At 38.2% G+C, this 6452-nt stretch overlaps 1 protein-coding gene across 1 annotated transcript in view; it reads left to right on the top strand.

Moving 5' to 3' along the window:
• TWISTNB (TWIST neighbor) overlaps positions 1-6452 on the top strand; it is a 12818-nt gene that overhangs the window by 2523 nt on the left and 3843 nt on the right. The gene's annotated exons all lie outside the window — the stretch shown is intronic.

The following is a 6452-nucleotide window of genomic DNA, read 5'->3' as shown; positions in this document are numbered from 1 at the left end:
CAGCAGGAAGTTAAGCGGTAACAGGAAAATTTCTGTTTTAAGTAGGACAACCTGGCAATTGCCTAAAGATCATGTTTAGTCTGTTCTTAAGCCCTATCATTCAGAGATATCATAGTCATGAAGCGATACCTAGCACTGAATTACTTAGAGGTGAGTGATACTCAAACACTTTTTAAGATAAGAGCTACAAAACGCACAGTACATTGAAGAGTACCTAAAATACTGCAGGTGCACTTGCTTGAGCACCTAAGACTGCTGACCTCAAATGCAAATGGTGACATTGAGCTCTTCAGTATCACACAGAATAATGACTACTACCCTTTATTTGCCTGAGGGTAGATAATGCCGCCACCGATAGTCAAAGGCTCAGTTCTTCTGAGAAAAACAATGGCATGAAAGAGTTTCTGAAGTAGTGTACATTGCCTGAGAAGGGCTGCAGAAAAATAATAAATCTGGAATTGTTTTATACTGATGTCTTTTTTTTTATGCTTACCTTCAAGGAGAGATTAAAGAAGAATTACTTTATAATTTAGGCAGCTCTATATATAACATATACTGATTCAAAATAATTAAAAGCTTATCTTTCAGTTAGCAAAGGGTATTCTTGGAAAAGGAATACCAGTATTTTTGGAGATTTTGTTCAGAAGAAACAGACAAATGTTATGATGCTTACTCAGCCTTTTTGGTTTACAATATGAGAACAGAATTCCCATCAGATTTGAGGTATTTTTTTCATTCTTGTAGGTTGGAAATAGAACGAGAACTTTTTTTATAATATCCAAACAATATTTGATCCAAAGCAAAACCGTATAGTCAAAAGACAAAAACTAATGACTTTTTTGAATCTCAAAAATGAATTGGCTTATTTCCATTACTTTTGGGGTAAAAGTTAAAATCTTCATTTCAGCCATACTTTCAGTAGAAAAGCATGTATTTTTAACTGCATCAGAAAATACAGACAAAAGAAAACAGAATAATTTGTTACCAAAAATACAGGTGATACTCAATCTACCTGTTAAAGCCTGTAGATGAAAAGAAAAAAATATCCACATAACTGAATTCCTTATTCTCCTTTTTAATAATTCTGAAGTGCCAACCCTCCTGAAACTCACTTGCAAAAATCAGATTTCTGGACTTGCTTCAGTTTGAAAGCAGCCCAGAAGATATAATCAAATGTCTTTCATTCAAATGGGTGGTTACTGTGCATCTCTCTAAAATGGCAAACTTCTCAGAGTAGGGACCTGGTCTCCAGCCCAGAAGGAGTAACAGTTTTCCATTTAAAAAAAAAAAAGTAATAGATGCAAAACTGGGAGCAGGACCATAAATTAAAAATTCCCATGTCTCACCCAAAACTATATAATTTCTAGAGTTTTGTCTGAGCAAGAATTTAGGTCTAAATGTCTGAATGTTCTTTATTTCATTATAAATATAAATTCTTTACATGATTTAAAAGGATATGAACATTAAAAATATAGAGAAAGAGTAGAACCAGATTATTTTGTCTTCTGTAGTATCTTGAAGAAGTACAGGACTTATAAAGCATAATGCAAAAAGACATTTTCTACTCTTAAAATTAAGAGTAGCTGGCTTCTCTGGAGGCAATCCCCCATGATCTTCAATTCCTATCTTTCCTGACAATGTTTAAAAAACGAGCAAAAGTTTGCTTGAAGTTTCTTAGACTATGAACAGCAAAATAACAGTGCTAGATTGTCAAGAGACACCTCATTTACCCCATTTACAACCTGTGAACTTGTCTCATTTTGTCAGAACAATTCGTCAGAAGCATTTACAATGCTGTAGAAAAGCCTTACTATTCTTTACGTTGGCATAGGCTGCTTCCCCCCTTGTTTCTGCGGCAACGTCACCTCTTGTGCGCATAGGAAAAGTCACGTTCTCACTTTATTTGCAGTACTTTCAGCCAGAATCTGAAAACACTTCACTCACTGGATGGAAACATGGAGGAGAGACTGAGCATCAGATCAACAGACAGATCTTCACAAGTCATTATGTCTACCACTAAAACTATGCCTTCAAACACCAGCAAAGCTGGAAAGGGGCACCACAGGTTCTCTCATTTCCACTGATGTAAGGCCAGGGAGCTACCTGGATACAGTTCTTTCAGTAATGCATTAACAGATGAGATATTTTACCTCCAGAAGAGTGGTTTGTAGTGTAGGCAATACTGATGGCCAGCCATACCAGCCATTTCCTGGCAGGCAATAACCTAGTTGGAGAATCAAGGGCCAAAGACAAATCTAGCCAGTTCTCAGCTGTTAGGAGATGTCCATGCCAGGCATGATAAATGTCACTACAAATCAAGACAAATTATTTGCTGAAAAAAATTAATATAATTGCTACCTTATCCCATTTCTGTCCCTTAATGTTTCTCCAAGTTATTTCCTAGCTATTAAAGACTGATCCGGTAATCGCTGACAAAACAAAGCAGTCTGTCTACTGTAATGCAGATTAATTTTTCAGCCTGCCACGCAGTTACTGTTCTCTTGGATGACGACACTTTACAGTATCAAGGCTTTAGTGTGCCATCTGGTGGATTTTCAGCATTTGGTACATTTTATGTACAAACCCAGTGATGCAGAGATGTCTAATATACTGACATGAGTATCTACCTTTTTTTTGGCCAATGACCTTGTTAGAGAAAAAACAGTATTGCTGATCTTATCATTCCACATTTGGTCAGATTACATTTTTGCCTGAGAGTAATAACTTAATTCATTTCATATTTCCAGTCAAATGAGTTTGTAATACATTGTAACTTTAGCAAATTTGTTAGGCTGATTGATATTATATGTAATTGAGTGGTGGCTCTCTCAAAAAAGGCTTCTAGACAACTAGCCACAAATTAAGACCCTCAATGACACTTAAATGCTTAATTCTCACTGACTAAACATGCTAGGATTAGTCTCTACTTGGAATGAGGGTCAAAGATATTGCAGCAAACCTATTACCACACAACGTCAAACAAAACAGAGAGTTTGAGTACTGATTCTTCATTTTAAGTACCACAGCCACAACTGTCATTAAAAATACTCTAGGTTCTTATGACACATTAAAAATGTGAAACCAGCTAAAATAGTTGATAAAGTTATGAGTTTTCGACTGTATCCACCCTTTCTTTGTAACTGTGAGGCATTTCTTCATTTCTCTTTTTTATAGAGCACGAGTTGTGTGATAAGGAACCTGGGATAGATTCAATTTCAAAATGCCTCAAGTCCTTTGAGCACACAGCCCTAAGAGGGAGTGTATCTACTACTCCAGCACAGTGCCACAGGCACGCTTCCATTCTGCGCAAGAGGCAGTATATTCCATCGCAGCTAAGACTTCCAGGATTTTAATGCTAGCTGGAGGCTGCCCTCTGAATAAATGAGCCTAAATGGGCAGCTGGACGAGGCTTCTACCCAACATAAAATGTCAATTCAGAAACCTGGATTGAAGATGGCAATGACTGTATGGGAATAGAAGAAAAGACCAGCTGAAAGGCGCTGGATATGTGGATGTTAATGAATCTTCTTGCTGGAGTCTGGCCTTCTTTCCATGAACAGAAAACAAGACAAACACAGATAAAACAGAAAGGAAAGAACAGCAGAGATTGAAAATGCAGCTTTTGTTTTTAGTCCTGATTGTTACTGGCAACCTGACCACTAAGAGCAAAACAGTCTGAGCACAGTTTTATCAGCCACTGTGAGACTTGGCAAACATTCCGATACTGTGCTGTTTTAAACATCGATTTTAGCAGCCTTTTTGGACACAGACATACTGCAGTGCAGCTAAAAGGTCAGCTGAAACAGACTGAAAGCTAATGTCATGAAGTGAAAAGAAGATATACAATTAGGGAAGAAAAACGAGACAAGAAGTGAATGTGGGGATATCTGGATTTAAGTGTGACAGTCCAGGTGGTTTTCAGACCTGAACTGCAACTGGGAGAGGTGATAGCAGCATTGAGATTCCTCTCTTTGGTCAGGATGCCCTTTAAAATCAGGTAGTGAATCCTGAAGTCATATAGTGAGTCTAAAGTCTCTAGGAGACTGCAAGACAATGCTGCTTTTGGGCCAGATATGCTATGTTGTGTCAGTGTAATCTGGCAGGTGTGGATTCCCTTATGATGAGCTCCCTTATGAGGAGCGGCTGAGGGAGTTGGGTCTCTTTAGCTTGGAGGAGACTGAGGGGTGACCTCATCAATGTTTATAAATTTGTAAAGGGCGAGTGTCAGGAGGAAGCAGCAAGGCTCTTCTCAGTGACAGCCAATGACAGGACAAGGTGCAATGGGTGCAAGCTGGAGCATAGGAGGTTCAATCTGAATAGGAGGAAAAACGTTTTTACTGTAAGGGTTACAGAGCACTGGAACAGGCTGCCCAGAGAGGTTGTGGAGTCTCCTTCTCTGGAGACATTCAAAACCCACCCAGACGCGTTCCTCTGCAACCTAGTCTAGGTGATCCTGCTCTGGCAGGGAGGTTGGACTGGATGATCTTTCAAGGTCCCTTCCGACTCCTAATATTCTGTGATTCTGTGATTCACAAACAGCTGGTGCTGGGACCAGGTTTCTATACTAAAAGTTTAAAGAAGGTTATTTGAATTAGCTCTGGTTTGACCTCATAGACTTAATAAACATTAGTATTTGGAGTTCACTCTCCAGATTACTTTAGCCTGAAAGGAAATCTGAAAGTCCCAAGAGCACTTTATAATGAAAACCAAAGCATAGTCGCAGGGATAAATGGAGATTAAATTAGAAAGTGCAGACTTGATCTCTGTAGAGAGCTTTCTGGGGACAGAAGTTCGCAGAAATAACCTTGGATTGCTGCAGGAGCAGAGAGAGGGAGCCTTTCTGACACCATCTTGCTTAACCTGCCTACAGGGAGAAAGACAAAAGTCCATCCTTTCCATCTTACTGATTTTTTATTTAAGGAACAGATTTAGGTTTTTATTATCCTGGATAAAGTCGAGTGTAGCCCTTAGTGTATTATATGTTCTCACTGCAAACTAAATCCACTCATAAATAAGATTTATAAAATTTATATTTCATTTAGGCACGTAAGTGCTTGCAGTTATTCTATACGGTCTTTAACTGAGATTGAAAGCACATTGCAAGGATTAATTATGATCTAATAAATGAAATAAAAAATACAGATATTTCTTCCAGAAAGCTGGGAGCATATAACATACACTTAATTTCAAGAGACAGTAAATACATTGGAGGAATAAAGCCACAAGAGAATACAGATTACAGTAGTTCAAGACATATTCAATTTTGCAAGTTCAGTATGGCATCTGAAAGCCATTTTTATGTTAGTTCTTTCACACTAATCCCACTTTACTTGCAGTAAAGTACTGCAAATTATACCATTCGTTTTACTTGTGAAAAGTAACAATGTTCTGTCTTCACAGTTCACTCAGTCAAACAAAACCTTCTGGTGATGTAGTATTTGAGTAGTTTCAAAGGCTTTTGCATCACTTAACATTTTAAAGGGAGTTCAGGGATTTCTGATTTTGACGTAAGGCTTGTTTTTACAGAACACCAGTGTTTCCAAGGCCTCTAGAGAGTAAAAAGAATTTTAACACTGTTAATGAAATTGCTGCATCAGAAATTTATTTTTATAACTCCCCATGTGGATTCAATCAGTTTGAAAGTGTACATTTACTACAAGTTAAACTGATATAAATTACATTTAAAACAAAGAAAGAATACCTTTTCAAGGTTTTGCACCATTTCAGTTAAATCAGTTTAAAATAAAATCTTAAGGCAATACTGTGCAACTCTGTGCTCATATGAAGTCTGACTGACTTCTGTGGACAAAGTCTTCACTAACCAGCCACAGCTTCCATTGGTCACAACAGGACAACAGGCTTTTTATTTTTTTGCTATTACTGTGGCTCACTTTGTAGGTCATAGCAGTGTACGGTGGACCAACCCTTTTTGTGTCTTTTGCAACTTGTTGGTTTCTTTTTTTCCTTCCATCTTTAGTATGTGGTTAGTAAGTGTTACAAAATCTCTCCTGTGCACAAATTAGACCCAGGCCCTAGCAACAGAAAACAAATTCTGTATTTTCAAAATTGCCACATATGAAGAACATAATTTAAGGTAATATGACATCCTATCTTTTGTTTATATGTTCAGTTTAAATTTATGATGACATTGTAACACACTTTTTTCTGAACTACGCAATGTTTATGTTCATAGGGCAAATGGATGCATGAGGGGTGTCAGCACAGGCAAAATCAGCTGAAAAGAGAAAATAAATGATGCTGATCATGGAAGTATAACCTGAAGAGGCAGGAAACAGCGTGTTCGAGCACATACATACGCATGCAGTGATAAATCCCCGCTTCTAGGGGCTCCCATAGACCACCCCATCGGCCCAGGGCTGTGCAAGGAAAAGCAGGATGTCCTGGGGCCCGCCATCCTGGACAGCCACAAACACTGAACCAACCAAGGCCGC

Source organism: Mesitornis unicolor, unplaced genomic scaffold, assembly GCF_000695765.1.
Source record: "Mesitornis unicolor isolate BGI_N332 unplaced genomic scaffold, ASM69576v1 scaffold32134, whole genome shotgun sequence".
Classification (NCBI taxonomy): domain Eukaryota; kingdom Metazoa; phylum Chordata; class Aves; order Mesitornithiformes; family Mesitornithidae; genus Mesitornis; species Mesitornis unicolor.
This window is presented reverse-complemented; position numbering and strand designations above follow the sequence as displayed.